We start from the raw sequence: 23971 nt of genomic DNA on the forward strand, positions 1-23971 counted from the left end.
ACTGAAAATATAAACACAGATTAGCTGCTGCTGCCTGGAATGTTTTGGAGATTAAGAAATTCAGAGAGACTGTGACCTTTTCCTCTGCAGAGTAGCCAGCCATGGGCGCTGGAGTTCTGCCTTTGACTCTGAATGTCTTATTAAGAATTCTCTTGTGAGAACTGGAGGTTTGTGGTTGTAACATGTTTGTCTTAATTTTAATGTAGACCTGATGCTATTACTTATTCTATTAAGTATTGAAATTTTATATGTAATGAAAGAATTGATTGACTGAACAAGTGAATGAAGTTGCCTTGGATAAATCATTTAATTCCTCTGCATTTTCTATTTGCTTTGGCTTGCATGTCCATTTGATTTAGGGGCCCATAGATCCATTCTCCCCAGTCATCTCTCTGCAGTCATGCCATCTTGCTGTATTCACAGTGTGCTGTGCACTTAACTCCACACCACCTTCCCTGCACTGCCAGATCTGACAATGGCATGCATACCCTGCTCTGCCACTACTAAATTTTATCAGTATGCTAACTTTGTACATCCTTGCGTGTTCTTGCAGAGTTAATAAATGACCTGAGCATGTTGTCAGCACATGATAGCCTGGCAGCCATGTCAGCCCTGGCTGACTAAAATGGAGTGGAGTATGGTCAATTTACAGGTCTGAATGAAACTCTGAAGTACATATATCTGGAGGCAATGCCACCTGCGCAACGTCACATGTAGCAGGTTTAAGCACCTGCCTCTGTATTAACTGGCCCATATGCAGCCAGATGGGATCAGAGCATCCTCAGTTCTGCATGCAAACACAGGTTCTGAGATGCTAATCTGCTGCATGTGCCCCTGGGCTGGTCAGGCAGGAAAGAGAGGAATGTCTTTAAGGCAGGAATGCACTGCAGAATAATGATCCGTACTGTAGTACAATCACTTCTATGGCCACTGCAACTGCATTTGTTGGATCGATGTGACCACACTAATTGTAAGGTCCATACTTCTGGTCACTGTTTTCCTATATCATGGCCTTAATGGAGTGAGCATGTCTGTCATTGTGTGCAATGAATATGAGATCAAATAAAAAGTAATGGTTCAACCTTTGTTTGATCTGTCCACCACTTTAATCATAAGCAGGTCAAAGGGCACCTCTGCACAGATGGGTGTTCTAGAATTAGGGTGAAAGGTTTCAAATCTGGGCAGACACTCCACAAAAAACAGTGTTGAGTAGCAGTTTGTGTGGAAACAGGGTATTTGTGACACTTCAGCACCTGCAAGCAGGTACCGGCATTTACACAACACTGGAGAATGATGCACACGCAGTCTGGTATAGGCATCTCAGATGCTTCATATGTGCCCATGGTACCACATGCTCAGCAAGGTCTGCATAACCTACCCCAAAATCTAGTGTTGTTTAAAATGTATAATACGTGCTTTAAAATGCCTGATGCATCATTATTGTTAAAATGAATAATGTAACAGCCGAAACAGCATTTATGTACTGCAAACAACTTTAAAGTCAACTTTAAAGGCACCCAACTTTAAAGTCCTTCTTCCTGAAGTCAAAACTGGAAAAAGCCAGAACCCTTATGAGCAGCCAGTGTGTGTATAATGGAGTATGTCATGGAGTTCTAAATAGCTCTGGGAAAAGTGGCATGCTCTAGGTTGGGCAGGCCATTCCGCTGCTGGTACATCTTTTTTAGTGGGGAACGTGACTGTGGCACTGTGACAGATAAATGGAGCAGTTTTGTGGCAGCCTCATGTCACACAGGTGGAGGTTGAAGGCAGTGAGGAGTATCAGTATCAGAGTTTGATAGTGGATAGAATGCCTATTTGATGGGATGCTCTGTTCTGAATAGATATTATGCCACCATTGCCCCTTGTCAAATCAGGAAAAGCAAGTACAGGGGCACTTTCACCTGCATTCTAACATGGTTATGACATGCCAAACACCATCGATCTATCCCCTTAACTATATTCCAAGCACATCACTTTCAGATCAACTAACTTTGCAGGTACACCTACCTCCTTCTGCCTGCTCAAAAGCTCATCTATTCAACTTGTCTTATTTTCAGTCACCCACTAAAAACATTTTAGATTTTCATTTTCTGACATGCAGGCATCACAAACATGAATAGAATTTATCTATCCTTAATTACGCTTGAGAAGCTGGTAGTGAGCCACCTTCTTGACCCGCTTAAGTCCTTCTGGTGAAGGTACTGCCACAATTCTGTCATTGACAAAGTTCCAAGAATTATATCCAGTAACAATGAAATAATATATTTCCAAGTCAGGATGATGTGTCACTTGAAGAGAAACTGCAGGTGGTGGTGCTCCAAGCACCTGCTGCCTTTATCCTTCTTTTGGTGGTAGAGGTTTTGGGTTTGAGAAGTGCTGGTGAGGTAGTCTACATAAGGAGCCTGGGTGCAATGGTGGTGGAGGGAGTGAATGTTCACAGTGGTAGATCAGGTGTCGATCACATGGGTTGCTTTTTAATGGTTGGCATTTTGAGTGTTGTTGAAGCTGTACTCATCTAGGCAAGCAAGGAGTATTCCATCATGCTCCCGACAAGCTATGTAGATGGTGCAAAGGCTTTGGGCTGCTAGAAGGTAACATTTGGCCTTCAGGCTCAATTCCTTCATTCAAGTATTTTCTATAGATATTTAATGGTTGAGGCCCCTGCACTCCCTGGGGCACCCAATCGTCAATACCAATTTGACCCATTTATCCTATCCCTCTGTTTTCTGTTAGTTAGTCAATCAATCCTCCATCCACATTAATAACTTACCCCCAAAACCTTGAGCTCTTAGCTTGTGCAGCAATATTTTTGTAGCACACTGAATTGGGATACATATTCGTTTGCCCTTATCTACCCAGCCTGATAATCCTCAGACTTCTAATAAATTTGTCAAATATGCTTTCCTTTTCATAAAACTACATTGATTCGGCTTAGTTGAATTATGATTTTCTATCATGCCACTATTTGCTTAATAATGTTTTCTTACATTTTCCCACTGACAAATGGCAGGCGAACAGGCTTAAAGCTTTCTACTTTCTGCCCCCTTCTTCGCAACCTTCCTCCTTGAATAGAAGTGATACACTACAGTTTTTGAATCTGCTGGTACCTTCATATTCAAGAATCTTAGTAACTTTGTAAAATCACAATTAATGCGTCCACTTTGTCCACAGCCCTAAGTTGCAGGCCACCAGGTCCTGGGTCTTGTCAGTCTTTAGTTCCAATAGTTTGCCTGAAGATTTTGCTTAGCAATAGTCTTTGTTTCAAACTGCTCCGTGCCTTTTGACCCAGAACTTTCTACTATTATTGAGACATTTTTAGTATCTTCTATGAATACAGGTACAAAATATTTGTTTAAAGTCTTTGCTATTTTCTTATTTTCCATTATTAATTCTCCGGTCTTACTTTTTAAGGCAACATTTACATTAGCTACTCCTTTTTAAAACTTTTAAAAGCTCTTATGATCTATTTTTATATTCCTTGCTAGCTTTCTCACATAATCTATTTTCTCCCTGTTCATTAAATCTTTGGAAAAATGGTTAGTTTGCCATTGGCAAATCACAAACCATAAATAGTGAGGTTGAGAAGATGGAGACAGGAACTGTAATTGGATGTTCACATCAGAGGGAGGAGGACTATGCTGTTAACTGGACAAAGTTGTTTCATTCATGCGGCTGTCAACAAACAATATGTTTGGAGCTGAAACAAAGAATGGTGGAGGTACAACATGCATGCTTAGAGATGTTAGAGGTATCTGTCTCAAACACAAGTGCATGATGTTGCAAGCATTTGCAACTTCTTCATTCATGCCACCTTAAAGGAATATCAAGCACTTGACCAAATGCATGATGGCTTTCATGAAGGGCATCTTTATAACAAATGCTGTGTTAAGCAGGACAAAAGACAACCTTTATTGGTCATTGTCATGTGGAAATGTAGCAAAATGCTCAATGGCTCATTACTAACAAAGAAGAGTGGCAAGCTCGTGTGAGGGATGAAGATGACAAGGGAAATGGAATTGATGCCACTGATCAAAACTGACTTCATATCCAATTTCCCTCAACTCAGTCAGTTCTCCACATGCTGCTTCAGGCAGTCTATCCTTGCACAGGTGCAGAAGAGGCCTTTGTGGGCTACAATGATTCAACAGATCTTAGCAATCAGTGCAGAGACCAGAGGAGCCTACGTCTACACTTACTATGCTGTAAGTTTTACCATTTGGAAGTTCTAGAAGTTTCCAAAAACATAAATTCAGAGTTGCACAAGTATATACACCAGGGTGTTCTGCACCATGTTGGAGTATTACCTTTCTGCTAACTTATATAAATATTAATTGTAAACACTACTTATGGTCTGTATTTTCTTTAGGTAATGTCTGGCAAGGTTTTTAAACTATGTGGATAGTGAGGTAAAATTATACAGGATTTCACAGGACATGTGGTACAAAAAGAGGGCTTTTAGCCTAACCAGTCCATGCCGGCATTTGTGCTCTAGTTGAGCATCTTCCTGCCTTTTCTCATCTAAGTCCATCCTGTGTTCCCTTCTCCCTCATATTCTTTCCTAACTTCACCTTAAACATACTCATAATGTTCACTTCAACACTCCTCGTGGTACCAAGTTCCATACTGTCACTATTCTTTGGGTAAAGAAGTTTCCACTTATTTCCATGATGGTTTTCTTGCTGACTTGCAGATATGGTCTCCAGTTAAACTCGCATCCAGGTGGAAGCACTTTCTCTGTATCCACGCTATCAAAACCCTTCATAATTTTAAAGACTTCTATTATGGCAAAATTCAGCCTCATTTTTTTTCTTAGAAGAAACGGAAGCAACAACAATTAAACCAAGAAATACAATACTGTGCAAGGCATGCACAACTGTTAGTAAGCCTATCTGGAAGGGTTGTTTGAAATAGGTTTGACGGGTCTATGTCAAACAAGTGTACCGGTAGATCCTTAGAGAACTTAAATGACCTAGACAAGCAGTGTGCCAGCTCCTTTTACACTGCCTGCATCATTTTCCTTCTTTTCCTCCTTCTGACTCATGAATTATCTTCAGAAACAGAAGCATGGTCTGCCACTTGTGAACCCTGTAGAGTTAACCTCCAATGCTACCAAATCACTGTTAAGAATACACTCAATAATGACTACCATATCAGAATTGATCAGCCACCTCTCTTGACAGTATTTCCTGCATGAAGCCTTAGTTAAATTCTGCATTCAGGAACGAAACAAAATGAGTTTAGGCCATGAATTGGGGAAGAAAGAAATGATAGGAAAAACATGTTTAATTTGCTGACATGCAAACAATGTACGTTCATGGGTACTGTTGCTGATGCTTTTAAGTTATTAGCAAAAAGATAGTCCTGGGAAAAGAAAGACCTATTGTTCATGAGAGAGTGATGTACCATGCCAATACTCCTTTGGGAACAAGTAACCAAGGAAAGCAGCTAATTATGTCCACTGAATAAAAATTGCTGAGAAAAACAACATATCCTTTGTTGAAAAGGGTACAAACATATCAGTAGTTAGGTATTTTGGAGCAAAGGAGAACAAAGACAATGTACGACTTTGAGAAGTACTTATGCTTGTAGGAAGTTAACAGCTTGACCTCATGGGTGAAGTAAATGCTGCAGCCTAACCTTGTTCAACATTCATTAGATAGTGGTCAACATCTACTGTTGTACGTGCTCTCTACCCAACCCATATATATAAACTGACACTAAAATGAAGACTTGTATCAAACAGAATCCTTGAAAAGTCATGGCAGTATTTTAAGATGCAACACCATGCTGGCATTGCGTGCACCTTCACCATCAGCACATTTAGAAACCACCTGCTCCCAAAAGCATCTGTTCACAAAAATTATAATACTCTCTTTGCCTGGAGAGGACATATAGATTTGTTGCCAGAGTATGGAGTTTGCACCTAGTTGTCTACCCATAATTTTTTCTTATATTGGCAAACCTGGACATTACTTCCCACAATCCATACATGTTTCCCGGGTTCAAGAAACAAGGTAACTGAAGGGAGATAAAAATATGTGGATGTAACAGAAAGTGCCTTTCCTGCATTGCTTGTGATTCAATAGCAGGAGCATATCTCCCAGCCACCAAGTTATAAAGCAAATGGTTTCTTAATCAGAACTCCTCAACTGGTTGATTCCCCATCATAAACAGAGCTCTGATGTCTATCCACGAGTATCCAGCACTGATTCCTGATCTCTGGTGTTTGACTCTCTGGACCTTCAAAATCAGTCTGCCGATTCCATCCACCTCAACACATAGAACGTAAGAATATAAGAAAATAGAAGCACGAATAGGCCAATCGGCCTCTTAAGAATGCCCTGCCATTCAATATCATCATGATTGATCTGCCCCAGCCCTCATCTCCTCTTCTGCGCTAGGTCCTAATAGCCTTCAATTCCCTGATTTTTCAAAAATTTATCCACTTCCTCTTTAAATGCCCCTAATGATCTAATCTCCACAACCCTCCAGGGTAGAAAATTCCAGAGATTCACCATCTTCTGCAAGATGTTGCTATGCAACTCAGTTTTAAATGACTCCCCTTAATTTTTGTCTCCATATCCTCTCATTTGAGATTCTCCTATTGGTGGAAGTATCTCTACATCCACCCTGTGATGCCCCCTCAGGATTTTATATGTTTCAATAAGATTACCCTTTACTTTCCTAAACTTCAAATAATATAGATCTTAGCTGCTCATGAAAGGTCAATCTTCTCCTCCCGAGTTAGATGGACTTCTTTGGGCTGCCTCCAGTGCCAGAATATCATTTCTTAATTAAAGGGACCAAAACTGTGTATAGTACTTCAGGTGTGGCAATACCTTCCTATTTTGAAACTTAACCATCTTGCAATAAAGGCCAATATACCATTTATTCATACTGTACTATTTTATACAGCATGTAACAGGCCCATCCGGCCCAATGAGCCCATGCCGCCCAATTACACCCTTGTTGACCTACTAACCCGTACATCTTTGGTATATAGGAGGAAACCAGAGCATCCGGAAAAAATCCATGCAGTCATGGGGAGAACGTACAAACTCCTTACAGACAGTGGTGGGAATTGAACCGGGATCGCTGGTGCTGCCATAGCATTACGCTAACCATTACATTACCCTAATGCACTTGATGCACCTAACTGATAACATTTTCCAATTCATGCACAAGAACATCTAGATCCCTCTGTACTTAATTCATCTGCAATCATTCTCATTTTGGATAAGAATCTGCTTTTAGGTTCTTCTTAACGAAGTGCATGATCTCATAGTTTCCCACATTAAACCTCATTTGCCAAATTTTCACCCACTCACTCAACCTATCTATATCCTGTTGCAGAGTCCAAATAACCTTATTACAACATGCACTCCTACCTATTTTCATGTCATGGGGAAACTTGGATGCCCTACACTCTATCCGCTCCTCCTGGCCATTAATACAAATCAAAATAATTGGGGACAAAGAACTGAGCCTTGGGGTACTTTGGTGGTTTGGCCCTTCCTGCTTGAAAACAACCTGTTTATTCCAACTCTGCCTTCTATGCAGTATCCAATCTTCAATCCATGCTAACATGTTTCCCCTAATACCATGAGCTCTTGTGCACCAGCCTTTTCAGTGGCACCTTGTAAATTGCCTTCTGAGATGTACATCATATCTACAGGCTCCCTTCCATAGTCTGCTTGTTATATTTTCAAAGAACTCTAGCAACCTTATCAAATATGATTTATCTTTCAAAAATCCACTTTGATTTGGTTTGATTACATTATGCCTCTCTAAATCACTAGCTTGATTATAGACCCTAGCACCTTGTTAATAACATGTTAAGCTAACAAGCTTATGACTACCCACTTTGTCTTCCTCCCTTCTTCACCAATGGAATCATGTTTACCATTTTTCACTTCTCAATTCCTTCTTATCCTTTTCACCTCCATTCAATCATGTAAGACTCACTTGACTCCACTCTTCAGCTGCCAATCCACAAATCAGCTCTCAATCTGTCAGGATGTACCTAGGAAATTGATTTGGATAATTTGAAGCAGTTTTCTGCTGTTAAATTTAACAGCAATTCTGGGAAACCCATTTTTGCATTTCATAGCAGCTGTATCTTCCACAATCTCACCCCACTCTCCAACACCTCCCATACCCCACCTTGGCAGCTAAATCAGCTCAGCTTCTCCCCCACCATACCTGTTATTCCTGTCCTTTCAGGGCCTTTATATCTGGAGTATGGTCAAAATTTTCTCCTCAATTAAACAGTGGGAATTGGATTACAGTGAGAGTAAATTACTGCTGCCAAATCACTCAAAATTATACTTCAAGGTTAATTAAGTATAAAAGATCTCAGGCTTGTGGACTAACTTTCATTAGCAAATAAAACATTATCACTTTCATTGAACATTTTAAATTAGATCAATGAAGATATAAATTCATTCAGCAAAATTAGTAAAACCATTTTTAAAAATTCCTCTAATAATGCATAGATCTCTTCTAAATTATATCTTAATTACAGATGTATATAATTTTTGCAATTTAGCACTATAAAAATTATTTCAGAAATAACAACCAATTTAAATGTATTTTAAAACATTAATCAACACTATCTGTAAAGGTTTGAAACACACATTTAAATGAGGAGTGTTAAAACACGTTCTGGGTTTCACTAACGTGTTAATCTCCCTATTAGTCTTAACAGTGGGATGAAATATCATCACCAACCAGACTGAAATCAGCATCCCTCAATGTAATCAAAACAAAATTGCTTTGTTAAGACTGACATCTTAAATCAATTTAAAATGAGTGAGCAAATTGATGCAAGAAATTGCACAAAATTTATTGTGTACTGTAAAACAATAAAAGAAAGTAATTGCTGTGCACTTGTAAATTCAAATTGATTAAATATATTCAAAGGTAGTGTCACTGTAACATTTCGTCATATGGTCTTCCTCAAGAACATATTTATTAGAATCCTTCGACATCATTATGACTCCATCAATGGGAATTGATTCCAATTCTGTTTGGATTCTGAATCTATTACTGTATGGGGACCCATTAAATTTCACTGAATTTGATCAAAGACAGAGCCTCAGCTGAGGAGATATTTGCAGTGCCCCTTCTGAGGACATTGACTGCCTCTGTCTTTGATAAATCCTCCATACTTGGCTCTCAGAGGATGGGTCCTTGGGTGTTTGAGCTATTGATGATCCTGTCAATGCCCATTATTTGCCAGTGGCTGGATCTCTTGCTTTCTATCCACCCACCATCTGTTTTTTTTAATCACAAGTTTTTTTGTTGGAACTCAGCCTTTAGAAGCCTGCATATATGTTTTTTTTCTCTCTTGAAACATGATGCTGATTCCAGTTCAAGATGCCATGTGTTTACAATTAATTAGTTCCTGAATTCTCTGGTTTTTTTTTATCATACCAATTTTGATGTTTTCAGATAGAGAAATTAAGAGTCTCCTCACAGAAAAATAGTGTTCAAACCCAACACCAGGCTCATGGTATACTGTCCACCAGCGGCCAACCTCTCCCACATAAAGCTGAGACATGGCCAGCCTAGGGTAGGCACCTCAGTGCATTGGAGAAGCACCTCAAACACTGCCTCTGCAAAATTCTTCCAAAATTCATTGGCAGGATAAGCAAATTGATGTCTACATTCTCTTCCAGGCCTACATCTTCTATATCCTGACTCTGGTTAAAGTCAATCAGCCTTGGTGGGCAAGCCACATTGCCTGCATGCTAAACACTAGACTTCTGAAACAAGAACTCTACTCCAAGTTTCATCAGAGGAAGATATTTGCAGGAGAACAAATAAAATGCTTGAAGGATCTTTTCAGAGCCTTTTTGGAAAAAAAATAACCTCGTCTCTGATGATTGGGAAGCCCTGATCTATGACTGCTCAAAATGGAGAAACTAAATACCTTGAGTCTTTACAATAGGAGCATGCAGAGGTCCTGTGCAACATCCCACCCACATGACTCCCCCAAACATCACCTGCCCCAGGTCTGCATTTCCCAAATGGACTTTTCAGCCACCTCAGAACCCATTGAACTAGAAAGTCAGCCTGCACTCGATGGGACTACCTAAAGAGTGTTAGAAGGTGGTGGCATTAACATGTGCTTCAAAACTAAATAATTCAATTGATAGTTTTTACCTTTCATTTTTGCAAATGTAACATATAAAATTAGATGGTTGGCAAAAACAAAAATGCTGGAAGAGCTCATCCAACCAAGGAGCATCTGTGGAAAGAGGAACCAGTCAGTGTTCCACAGAGGCTGCCTGACTGGTCGAATTCTTCAGGCATTTCTGTTTTTGTTTCAGATTCCAGCATCTACCATTTTATTTGCTTTTCATCATATAGTTGGTGTCTTGTCTTTGATGCTCACTCTTGAACTGGCTTCCATAAGGCCACTAAAATTGGTGAAGCACACTATGAGAGTGACATTTGCTGTCTTTTTTAGGAAGGCAGCATGCTTGGTTGCTTACTAAACCCTCTGCCAGTGTCTTTACTCAGAAGTCTGTAAATCTCCAGAATTTTCTTTACCAGGTGCTGTGCATGCTCAGTGACAATATTCAAAGTGGAGGCTGGACAACTAAGGAATCAAAATGGTATGGGACTGAAGCGGAAAAGTGGACTTGAGATACAGGGAGCAGCTATAACGTAACTGTGACTTAATGTCAGAATGGGGTTGAGTTGGGGGGTTGAGCTGGGGGGGGGAGAGACATGGACAACTCCGGATTCTATTTCTTATGCTTTAGAAACAAATGAAAAGCAGGTAGGGACATACATATAATACATTTCATAAGCTCAGCAAATCTGTTAAAATGTGAAGAGTCAACATGGCTATGAAGTCAGAATTCATACACAACAAAGTAATAATGCAAATGTAGGGCAGGCATGGTAGTGTAGCGGTTAGTGTAACGCTATTACAGCACCAGTGACCCAGGTTCAATTTTGGCCACTGTCTGTAAGGTGTTTGTACGTTCTCCCTGTGTCTGCGTGGGTTTCCTCCGGATGCTCCGGTTTCCTCCCACATTCCAAAGATATACAGGTTAGGAAGTTGTGGGCATGTTATGTTGGCGCCGGAAGCATGGCGACACTTGCGGGCTGCCCCCAGAACACTCTACACAAAAAGATGCATTTCACTGTGTGTTTCGATGACAATGTGACTAATGAAGATCTTATCTTATCGTGACAGACAATTTATTTTGGGGGGCTGATACTGAAATAAATGCAATTCTAACAAATTTAGTTTGTTAACTGTGTTTTAGACCTGGATTTAGTTTTGGTATTTGTATATATAGTGCCATGGGGAAAAGACTAATACGTTTATCATAAAGGAAGGCAATGAAATGACATCTCTGAGAAGTGCTAACTCTGCAACCCCCTCCAGCACCATAATCCACAAAGATATTGCAAAATATCAGAATAACGATCACATTTGGGATCAGAAAGATAGAATGTATTCATACAACCTAGCAAATTACATATTTATTAGATTATTTTTCATTGTTATTTAGCAAGATCAACTGTCAATTGACTGAAATGGATTACAGCAATTAACTGTTATTATTCAAGTGAGAATAAGTTTCCTGGGAGTCAACAACATTCCAAAGTCCTCAACAGTAAGTCAAACATGAAAAGAAAATTAGGAAAAAAAACGCAATATGCTGTTACAATGTCATACACTGGGGAAATATATCTGTACTGCAGATTTACCACAGTAATGCAGACTAACTCACTGTATTCAATTTATCCACAGCAATCAAAATCTGTGAAATGAGTCATCACAGATTTACTGCAGGACAGGATACACTATAGAAGCCATACTTAGTGGTGTAATCTGAACACTTGTGATTTCTATCATCAAGCAGTCTGTCACTGCCAGGTTCTACCCTGCACTTCACACCTACTCTTGCATATGTAATCAAACTGTTGTGCTTCTTAACATAGAAACTTGGAACTTACTGTCAGTGAAGTTATCAACAGAATATTAACTTGTTCATATCAAATCCCTCTCTTGTGCAATTTAATTGATGCATTAACACTTCTACTAAAATAATGAAAAAAAGAATTTGATGAAAACTATCAGCATTCATAAAAACAGCAAAATTTATGGCACAGGAGGCCATTCAGCCCATCATGCCAATGCCAGCCAAAAATAATCTATTAAGAGTGAGTTCCTTAATCTATCCAGAATGACCACTTTACTACAATACGCTATGCTTCGGCCACTAAAAACAAGTATCTCATATACCTTCTCAAGCACTTTTCTACGTTTAGGAATTGTGGGCATGTACTCCAATGTCCCACTGTTTCTTCATATTTCTAATTTATTGTATATTTCCTTGCCTTATTTTCCCTTCCCAAATTCACTACCTCACAGTACAGAGGACTGAATTCTATCTGGCACTTTTTTTTGCTCAGTTTTTTGCTGTTTAGAGCTTTGTCCCTCACCATCAACCATACAGCCAACTTTGCTATCATTTGCACGTTGTTCAGTTGGAAACTTCACATTCAAAGACAAATCATTGCCACTTATCTCAAAAAGGGACACTGCATTCAGTCATTTGGAACCCTGCTGCTAATATCTCTCCAGTCCAAAAGCATTTGTTAACCATTACTCTTTGCTTTCTGCCATGGGGCTTATGTTGGATTTAGCACCATTTTCCTGTGTTTCTGTAGCCTTTTTAGTTTCTGATTAATTTGCCATGTTAGAGTCATAGAATCATACAGCACGGAGACAGACTATTAGGTCCAACTTGTCCACACTGACCAGACGACGCCCTTCTGTATTAATCCCATCTCCCATTATGCCTAAGCGATTCAAATGCTCACCTAGATACTTCTTAAATGCTGTCAGTGGCCCACCCTCAACCATTCTCTCAGGCAGTGCATTCCAGGTACTTACCACACTGGGTGAAGGTGGTCCCCCTCATATCCCCTCAAAATCTATTCCCACTTACCCTAAATCTATGTCCTCTAATCTTATGTACCTCTGATATGGGGGAAAGTTTCCTGCAGTTTATCCTACTGATACCCTTCATAATTTGGCATACGTCAATCATGTCCCCTCTTAACTTCTTCTATTCCAGGGAGAACAGACCTAGCTTCTCTAGTCTCTCCTCATAACTAAACTGCTCAGGCAATATCCTGGTGAATTTTCTGTGCACCCTCTCCTGCTCTGTCATATCCTTCCTATCACATGGTGACCAAAACTGCACACAATACCCCAGCTGAGGTCTTACCAAGGTTTTATAAAGTTGGAGCATAACTTCCTTATTTCTGTATTCAATGTCCCAACTAAAAAAGGCCAATATCCCATTTGCCTTCCTACCCACATTATCTACCTGTGTTGCCATCTTCATGTGTCTATGGACTTTACTGCAAGCTCCCCCTGTTCCTCAATATTCCCTAAGACCCTACTATTCATGATGTATCTCTCAGCCTTATTAGTACTCCAAAGTGTATCACATCACATTTGTCTGGATTAAACTCTATCTGCCATTTATCAGCCCATTTTACCTAAACATCAATAACTCTCTGCTGCTATCAACAACTCCTCAATCTTCACGTCGACCATGAACTTACTGATAATGCCTCCCACATCCACATCCAAGTCACTCACATATATTACAAACAGCAAGGGTCCCAGCACCAATCCTTGTGGGACACCACTAGTCATAGACAATCAATCACAAAAGCAACCCCTTACCATCACACTTTGTTTCCTATTGCCAAGCCAATTTTGTATCCAGTTTGCCAACTTGTCCTGGATCCCATGGACCCTAACCTTTTGAACCAGTCTCGCATGCGGGCCTTTGTCAAAGGCCTTACTAAAGTCCTTGTAACACATCTCACATCTGCTGCCGTCTTCATTAATACACTTTGTCACCTCTTCAAAGCATTCAATCAAATTGGTCAGACAGGATCTGCCATTGACAAAGCCATATTGGCCATCTCTGATTAGTCCATGCCTTTCCAACTGATCATTAATCCTCTTCCTCAGAATGTTTTCCAGTATCTTCTCTAACACGCTCACAGGTCTTTAGTTACCAGGCTTTTCCCTGCTGCCCTATTTAAAAAGGGGGACATTTGCTGTCCTCCAGTCATCTGGTACCTCACTTGTAGCTGGCCAAGATTTTTAAAAAAATCAGCCATAGCCCTAGCAATTTCTCCCCTTGCTTCCTGTGGTACCATGGGATAAATACCATCCAATCTTGGGGATTTATCCACCTTTAAGCCCTCAGAGTCATTGAGTACCTTCTCTTTATTTATGGAGACCTGCACTAGACTTTCACCTAACCCTTCACTGAATTCTCCAACGACTAAGTCTGTTTCCTTTGTGAATACAGATGAGAAGTATTCATTTAATAACCTCACCTATACCTTCTGGATCCATGCATAGATTGCTCATGTCGTACCTAATGGGCCCTACTTTTCCCCCGGTTATTCTTTTGCTTAGAATGCCATCTGATTTACCTTAATCTTGTCTGCCAGTAATTTTTCATAACAAATTTTTTTTAAGATCTACATTGTTTGTATCTACTGCAGATAGGTTAACCACTTTCCCTATTTGGTTGGGACAGTGTTAACACATGAAAATGTTATTCTAGTTCTGCTCTGAAGAATAGCAGAGAAGGATTTGACCTGCCATTCTCCCAGAAGGGATGGAAACAGCAGGAATCACGACTTGGGAGTTGAAGTAAGGGGAGGGGATGTTATAAGATGCTGGTGATGTGGGGGTTTGAGAACTAGTGTTGGGATGTTGGACATAGTGGGATGGGGAGAGGCTGGAGTTAAGGCATAGTGGCAGATAGAGAATGCAGGAGATGGGGACAAGTCCCAGATGCTACAGCAGAGGAAGCGGAATGCTGGAAACCAGTGTGTTGTGATTTAGGGACTGGGGATAGAGTAAGTGCGTCTGATGGAGAAGCAAGATGGTCACTAAATACAAACCATTAACTTGCCACAATTTCTGCCTGACCTGAGTTTTCCCAGCAATTTTGTTTTCATTTGATTGCCAGCATCTGCAATACTTTGCTTTATAACTTTGTGTAACCAGTGCCAGGCCAGCAAAAGCTTTCTTGTTGCCCAAAGTCAAGAGAGAGCGTACTCACCAGCTGTGTCAAGAATCTCCCTATGAAGAATGCAGCTTCTTTATCATTCTTTTCACAGTCAAAATGAGTACTATCCATGCATGAGCAGAAGACAGACCATGAACTTTTAGGGTTAGTTACACTAAACGAAGAGAGTACAGACAAGACTGCACCTTGCATATTTCCACATTCTTGACATTGGAAGTAAGTAGACATGAGCTACACTTCTAGTCAGCTGTAATCATATACTAAAGGTATATTTGTGGTAGAGAAATACATTGGGAAAAATATTTATATTCTGTGGTATGACCATTTAGTGATAAATATACCTTAACTGTCAAAGACAATCAGCTTAAGAAACTAACATAAAGATTTCTCCCCCTGGAATTTTACCTTTGCTGTTCACTTGAAGGCTTATGTTAAAATAGAAGGCATCCTATCAACTTTAAATGTCATTGCCTGTTGAGTTTGGGTAAGCAAAAACTATATTGAATACCAGTAGAATTTTGACAAATCTTTACCTGAAAGTGCTGTACCTGCCTGACAATATACTTTAATTTTAGCCTATATCATTTCTATAAAACATGAAACTTTTTTTGCCAAACTTCAAGTCCTTCAGCATCACAGAAAGGTGAGGAGAGAGTGTCCAGAGAATGGCTAGTTGCAGGAAATGAAGAAGAATGGATTTCAGAAAGAGTCCCTAAGCACAAACTATTTATCAGGAGCAGTCCTATAATGAAGAGATCCAAATCCATTTTACTTTCTTAGAGGATTGATCAATCTGTGCACACATGCAATAAGACCTGGACAAAATTTATGTACAAGCTTAAAAGTAGCAAGGATTATGAGAAGTGCACAAGTGTCAAAACTAAAGTGGAACATCCATATAATTACTATGGCTAAAAGGACAGGTCAGAGATTGGTGTTCTACAGCGAGCTACTCAACTCATCTCCCAATTACTGAGTACCATCGACAGAGAGAAGCCAGGAGAATGACGAAATTCTCATCACTTGCCTAGAAGAGTTCAACTCCAAGAACACTCAAGAAGCTTAACATCAATCAGAAAAAAAACAGCCTGTGTTATTGATATTTCATTCAGCACCTTGAATATTCTATCCATCTACCAATGATGCCCTGTGACTGCTGTGTATACCATCTAAGGCTTCTTTAACAGAACCTCCCAACCATCACCTAGAAGGAAAAAAAGCAGTAGATGCATGGGAACATCACCATCTGCACGTTTGCCACCAAGTTATGGAAATATATTGCTATTTATTCACTGTAACTGGGCCAAGATCCTGAACATCTGAGCTAGCAGCACTACAGAACAAGGGCTCTAATAGCTAGGAAGGGAGTTCTAAATTGCTTCTGCAGAAGGAATTAGGATACTTATTAAATGGTAGCCTTGCTGGTGATTCTAATTAAATGAACATCCACTTGACTGGAAAGGATGAATATAAGACCAAACCAATCACCTTCAACGCACTGATACAAAGATTCATGGCAAATCATAAACAACTGCTAACAAATCAACCATAAGCACACTGTGAGAAACAGTTTTTCACATGCATCTGCCTGGCCTATTAGTCTGTTCATTGTTCCTCCACTGGTTGCAGCGTGGCTGGTGGAAGGCTGATGGCTTGTGTCAATATTTCTGTCTAAGAAGTCAGTAATTCTAACTAAATAGGCACTTCAGGAAGAAAAGCTTACAAGAACCCCATTCTTAATCTAGCTTTCTCCACAAAGACAGACAACTTCTAGAATGCTCCACATTAAACAATACTATGACAACAGAGAGGGCAGTTTGTCTCTTAATACAATCCCTGAAGTGATACAACCTTGAAACAGCAATGATTGTAAACAACAAAATGTTATATATAACATATGTTACATCCCTTCCTCAATAATGAAAAAACAAAAAAAAATTCAAAATAGCCAGACTTTTCTGTTTACTTCTACACAAGATCTTCCAAATGATTGAGTTGATGGACTGCCCTTCAGATCTGGCCCTAATTGGTTGTGGTTCTTTTGAGGTCTACTGTCGAGCTGTAGTGTCCTTGCTGTGCAGAATAATTGGTACATCTTCCACAATCTCCATTTTTAGCTCCATCACTCAAGCCTCAGCTGAGACCGTGCCTGTTCTTCCATTATAGAACTTGTTTTTCCATCGTAATATCATATGATCTGAGGTGTGGTGTATTTCCAATCAGCACTACCTTCTGCTGTCTCTGTTGTTGATCTGGTTTGGGCTTCATCTTCACTGTGGTGGTGGGCTGGCATCTGGCAACTCTGCTGTAGTAGTGTTCTCGCCACCTCAAGCTGTCTTCCTACACTGTTTGTACTTGTGGTCCATGAAAGCATTTGCACAATCATCCAAGAATAGCACAGCTGCTATATTTACATCAAAATAAAAAGCAACTTTTCCCATATGTGGGGCATTTCTCTTTCAGTCCCTCATGTTGCTGTCCACAATACAGTATTTTACAGAGCTTTTCCTTTCCTGCTTTTTCTCTTGGTGTACCTGCATATGGACCTTTTGTGAATCAGGCACAATGATACCCAGATCCCTCTGAATCTGAGCTCTGTAGTCTCTTAGAATTTAGGTGATATATCTTTTTGGATTTTTTTTCCTGCCAAAATGGACAATTTCACATTTTTCCCACATTATATTCCTGATGCCCGAACCTTGCCCACTCACTTAACCTTTCCATATCCCCTTGTAATTAAAAAATAGAAAATCTGTAAACATTCAGCAGATCAGGCAGTATCTGTGAAAAGAGAAACAGAGTTAACTTTTCAGGTCAAAAACCCTTCATTAAAACTATCCCTTTGTAGCCTTATGCCATCTTCAAAGTTTATTTTGAGACTATGATCGCTGGTTTTCAATACCTCAGCTGGGAAAACAACAACTCTACATCTATTTGATAAAGCTCCACAGGCTGCTTCTTGTACATTTTACATTTGTACATTGTTTACAATGTTACAACAGAGAACAGGAAATCACTTGTAATAGTCTTAAAACAGCAACTGAAACAAAAATTTGCAGATGCTGGAAATCCAGAATAAAATTAGAAAATGTTGGAAGCTGAAGAGTCAAGCAGCATCCATGGAAAACAGAATTTCAGGTCAAGGACCCTCCATCAGAATTAGAAATATGAGAATCTCTGCAAAGTGGGGTGAAGACCAAAATGATTAATGTAACAATTACTCGAAAAACTTACAATTAGATACGGAAGAAGAGACAAATTGAGACAGAGTACAGCCACTTTAGTGAAGAAAGGGAAAAAAGGTGGTTATCTGAAATTGTTAAATTCAGTATTGAATCCTGAGGACTGCAACAAACTCAGAGAGAAGATATGGTGCTGAAACAAAGCCTATCACAGACATTCACTTTGTTCTCTCCCCCCTCCCCCCTCTGCAACTTAAACATAAAACTCCATATTTTTCCACTTTTCCAGGAGTGAATAAGGGTCCTTGACCTGAAATGCAACTCTTTCTCTTTCCACTGATTCTACCTGACCATCTGAGTGCTTCCAGTATATTCCACCTTTGTTCAAACAGCAATGATTGTTAATAATTTTCTATAACTTGCATTAGAAGATGCAGAATGACTCTATGCATCTCTGAACCTAGAAGACCCACCTTCAAGCTGACCCAGCGAGTAGCAGTAGCCTGGGCTGGCTAGCCAACAGGCAATAACAATGGCATAGGCAGTAATGGAATCACACATATTATCATTCTATGCAAAGTCACAAGAGTTTGTGCATACAACTTCCTTCCCCCCACCTGATAACTGGACATAAATGTCTCAGCAGTTCTTGCAATCTGCTGGATTACTGTACACCCTCAGTTTCTAAGGACACTAGTACCCAGAGCTATAATGGCAAACATCTTGAATTTCCACAAGATTCAGAAGTTTGGTGGCTCTGCTTGTGATGCAATAGAAGCTGGGAAATAATCACCAGAATCCGCACAATGTTGGGCCCTCCAGTGTTGAAATAGAATTTGCCAGCATTTCCATGCCAGAATGGTGTGAAACATTGGAACTTTCCTCTGCTCCTTTATGTTTCACATAGATTTATCAAGCAGGTTTTCCAATGCATTTAGTATTTTAATAGACAAGACCATTTGTCTTCTTCTGTAGGCTGCCCTATATAGTCCATATCTGAATCCTTAGCAAATGTGTCTCTTTGCTTCCCATGCAGCTGGCACCTAGACCATACATTCCATCTGTCCTGGCTGAAGGCTAGTCATAGAATCATGGAAATTTATGGCTGGCCAAAACAGAACTCTCTCAATTCCCAGTTCTTGGCTGGTACTCCTTTCAGTTCTATCTCTTCAAGTGTTCATCCAGATGCATTTTGAATGCAATGATGGCTCCAGCAATGCTCGGTGACAACCACATGCCGGTCCTTATTCGAAGCAAGTTAGTTGGTTAGTTTAGTTTACTGTTATATTACACCAGGGTGTAATGAAAATCTTTAGAGTATCTGCTGTTGCCTGCAAGTCTCATATTCAGTGGTGGGGTACCTTTCAATCCTTTGCTGCTCAGCTGCTGTTATCTGACTAGGTTATTGTTCTTATTTATTTGAAAAAAGAAAAGGGTAACGGCAGACGTGGTGAGAGGATCAAGGCCTCCAGAACAGCAATAAAAATTTGGAGTGGCTACTTTCATCTTTGTTCTGTCATCTCTTCCCCAAAATTGTCCAAGTTCTCTAAAATTACTTCCAACACTGGCTGCAGCCATAAAACAATTTCCCATTTACAAGATGAAACTCGGATTTAATCTATACTAGTTATGTTGGACATTTATGAATTTGGAATCCATTGACATGTGCTATAGCCAGCAACAATTCGTGCAAGCAGGTTAGCGGTCAAGATTGTGTTCTGCCTTTTTCTCCCAGTTGCCAGCCATTTTAATTAAATTCACCTAATCCCAACATCAACCACATCTTCCCTTCCCCTCTCCACTTTCTGCAGGGATCGCAGTCTTCGTGACTTCCTGGCCACTCATCCCTCCCCAGGCACTCTCCCCTGTAACTGCAAGAGACATAACGCCTGTCCCCGTACCTCCTCCTTCACCACATTCCAGGGCTCTAAACAGCCTTTCCAGGTGAGGTAGTCTTTCACATTCAAATCCCCTAGCATTATTTATTGCATCCAATGCTTCCATTGCGGCCTCCTCGACATCGGTGAGACCGGATGCAGATCAAGCCACCATTTCGCCGAGCATCTGTGCTCCGTTTACCGTGGCCATCTGGATCTCTTGGTTGCCAGCCATTTTAATTCTCCACCCCATTCCCACACTGACATGTCTGTCTTCAGCCTCTTCCACTGCTATGTTGAGGCTAAAGGCAAACTAAAGAACAGCCTGCAACCTGGCGGCATGAACACTGAATTCTCCAGCTTCCTGTAACTGGTCTCCCTCTATCCCTTTTCTCTCTCCTCATGATCCACCTGGCCCCCATCACCATGTCTCTTTTCCATCCCCCACCCTCTCCATCTGCCCATCACCCATACACTGGTTCCCCTCCCTCACTACTCCCCTCTGTCCTCCCACCTTCCCTCCTTTTATTCCATGCTCCACCTTTCTCTCCTGTCATATTCTATAATCCTCAGCTCTTTGTCACTTTGACCTGTCACCTCCCAGTTTCTGACGCTATTCCCACACTCCCCTCCCCCATTTGTCTATCACCCCCTCCTCATCTGGATCCACCTATCACCCGCCAGCTCTTGCTCCACTCCTTCCCTCTACTTTTTTGTACTGGCCACCTCCCCTCTATCTTTCAGTCCAGATGAAGGGTCTCGACCTGAAATAGTGACTGTCTATTTCCCTCCATAGATGCTGCCTGACCTGCTCAGTTCCTCCAGTGTTTTGTGGGTTGCGTCTGTTCTGCCTTCAATCAAGAGCAGGTAATCATGCATCACAATCCCCCGTGTGTTTTTTAACGCTAGCCAGCCTAACCCTTGTGATCATGCCACTTTGAAAATGCAGTCAGGTATCTCAACATCATCTTCAGATTTGACAAACATATGCCCAACATGCCTGACTTTTAAAGCCTCCTGACAAATATCAGAAAGTTTGTGATAAAACTGAGAGAAGTATTCCTCGGGCTACTGGAGAAAAAAAATGACAGATTGATCAAAATCTGAAGTGTAAACAGAGAATGCTGGAATTACTCACCAGGCAGCATCGGTGAGGAGAGTTACATCATTGGGAGGAATTTTGGGTCAAGCATCCTTTCTCAGAATTGGAAGCAGAGGTCTGAGCCTCCACCTCCAATATTGCTTCAATGATGCCCAGTGTAAGTTTGAGCAGCAACACCTCACTTTCCACCTAGGCATGTTGCAACCCTTAGGACTTAATTTTGAGTTAAACAATTTCAGGTAAACCCTGTTTCTTCACAGTTGTGTCTGCATCTTTGTTTCAATTTGTTATATTTCAATCTGTCTTTGCCATTTTGTTCCAATTGCCAGTTTGTAATGTAATTGTTATCCTGACAACTTTGATCTGCACTGTTTCACAGACATTCCCTCTGTTCTCTCCCTGTCACCTTCAACATAACTTAAAACATGCTTACTTCTTTATTAAATAAACTAGCTAACGAACAGCCTGACATTGTTGTAATCCCAGAATCATACCTTTCAGTCAATATCCCACAAATCTCTGGATAAATCCTGTCCCACCAGTAGGGCAGACAACCCAGAGACACTGGTATTGAAGGATTACGTCAGGTAGGAGTGACTGCGCAGACCCCCAACAATGACCCTAGCCCTCTTTAAGGCTTATTGCATGAAGTCAAATGTGTGCAAGGATACTGGCCTCTGTCAACTAATAGATCTGTATTTCTCAGTTTCTAGCAGCTGGGAAGCAAATGCTGATATTAGCAGAGGAAAAAAGGAGTAAGAATGAGAAAAAGGAGAAGGAAGGGAGAAAAAGGAGAAGGAAGGGAGAAAAAGGAGTCCTTTATGGCGAGGCAGTCAAGAGAATGATGATAGCATCTGGGTTTTAACAACAGTATCCAATTTCCATTTGGACATCTGTAAAGAATGAAGTAGTCTGTGCTGTTTGGCGTGAGACCTGGACAATTTGCACACATGGCCAAGGTGACAACCATTACTTGAGCCACAGAGGCAATGAATAATGACAAATTCTAACTGCATCATGTTGACATTCAACATCATTACCTTCACAGAATCCTCAGTCATCAGCATCTGGTGTTTTCAAGTGATAGAAACTTCACTGAAAGAGCCATGTTAATAGTGTGACTACAAAAGTAGGTCCAAGGCTGTGTAATCTGCAGTCAATGATTCAACTCCTGACTCTCTAAAGCTTTTCCACCATCCACAAGGAATAAGTCAGGAGTATGATGGAATACTGTTCAATGGCCTGGATGAATGCTGCTGCACCATTCAAAAAGCTTGTCCAAGAAAAAAAGTAGTCTGCTTGATTGGCACCCCATCCATCTCCCTGAAAATTCACTCCATCCATCACCATTGCTCCATGGCTGAGTATGTACTGCAACAATTTGCCCAGGCTTCTTCGGCAGTGCCTTTAAAACATACAACCACTACCAACTAAAAGAACAAGGGCAAATAGCATGCAGCATCATCCCACTTATCCCACTCCAAGCTGCATACTATTTTGACATTGAAAATATATTGCTATTCCTCCACTGCTGTTGGGTCAAGCATCACTGAATTTTCCAGCTATCCATACCATGAGGGTACTTCAACAGTTGGGCATTAAATACTGACCTTCCCATACCCAAACACACTGAATAAATATAAATTTTAAAATAATTTCTATTTCACCAGACTTCCCATGCTGTCATCTCAGCACCCACTTGACTATAATGAAATATATTTCCAAGCCAAATCAACAGTCCAAACTATATTTACAAATCATAAAAAAATCAATTAACTATCATTGTGCATGCTTGTTCTGGCTAACTCGAATAGGTACTATGTGGTGATGCACTAATATTTTGTGACTAGCAGTGGCTGGTCATTGAAATTATGTTAAGGAGATCATAATTCAGTGGGCTGGATGGTTCAAACCATTGCTTGCCAGCTATTTACTAGATACTTACAGACCCATGACACGTTGTTCCTTGTCCAACTCACGATGGAATTTGGCAGCTAGACTGTCTGATAAACCCTGAGTGGCACAGACATCATTGGCACGTACTGAAGACCATGTGACCAGTCTTCCCACATGCTAATGATGTAATTTTCCAGGGGTTTATATACAGCGAGCTGAGGGAGAGAAACATCGAGGGGTTCATGGCCTATTGTATGTAGTCTCTATTTCACCAATTTTTTTCTATTTGGCTCAAGCATCACCTTATCATATCCAATGTAAAACAAAACTGAAATGTACCAAAATGCCTGTGAAATCTCAATTATAAAGTGAATTTGCTGAACAAAAATCTGTTCCATTTTAATTATTATGGTATTCAGTTTATTGAAGAACACTACATTTCAGTTTTACAAACAATTCATTGTTCTCAAATTGGGATGTTCTTATTTGTTGGACAATAGTACTCTCCAGTGTTCAGAGTAATCTATTAATAGTATATGTTGTGACACCTGAGATCATTGTATGGTACAAATATCAAGGGGTAAACCATTCCAGTGACTCTACCAATGGCAATATGAAGATCAACAGTAAATTAGTTATGATATTTTGCAATCGCATTACAAAGGCAGTGCCAAGTACTGTTTGAGGAAGAAATAAATATAAGATATCAAAATATTTTACCAGATAGATAAAAATAAATTTGACAGCTGAGCAGATAAGTGCTTTGTATGGTGCAATGTGAAATAACTGAAATCCACTTCCAAAATCTCCATT

At 40.3% G+C, this 23971-nt stretch overlaps 1 protein-coding gene across 1 annotated transcript in view; it reads right to left on the reverse strand.

The window, feature by feature from the left end:
* Positions 1-23971, reverse strand: part of ppfia2 (PTPRF interacting protein alpha 2) — a 263924-nt gene that overhangs the window by 102245 nt on the left and 137708 nt on the right. The gene's annotated exons all lie outside the window — the stretch shown is intronic.

The sequence above is a fragment of the Pristis pectinata genome, chromosome 15 (assembly GCF_009764475.1).
Source record: "Pristis pectinata isolate sPriPec2 chromosome 15, sPriPec2.1.pri, whole genome shotgun sequence".
NCBI classification, from domain to species: domain Eukaryota; kingdom Metazoa; phylum Chordata; class Chondrichthyes; order Rhinopristiformes; family Pristidae; genus Pristis; species Pristis pectinata.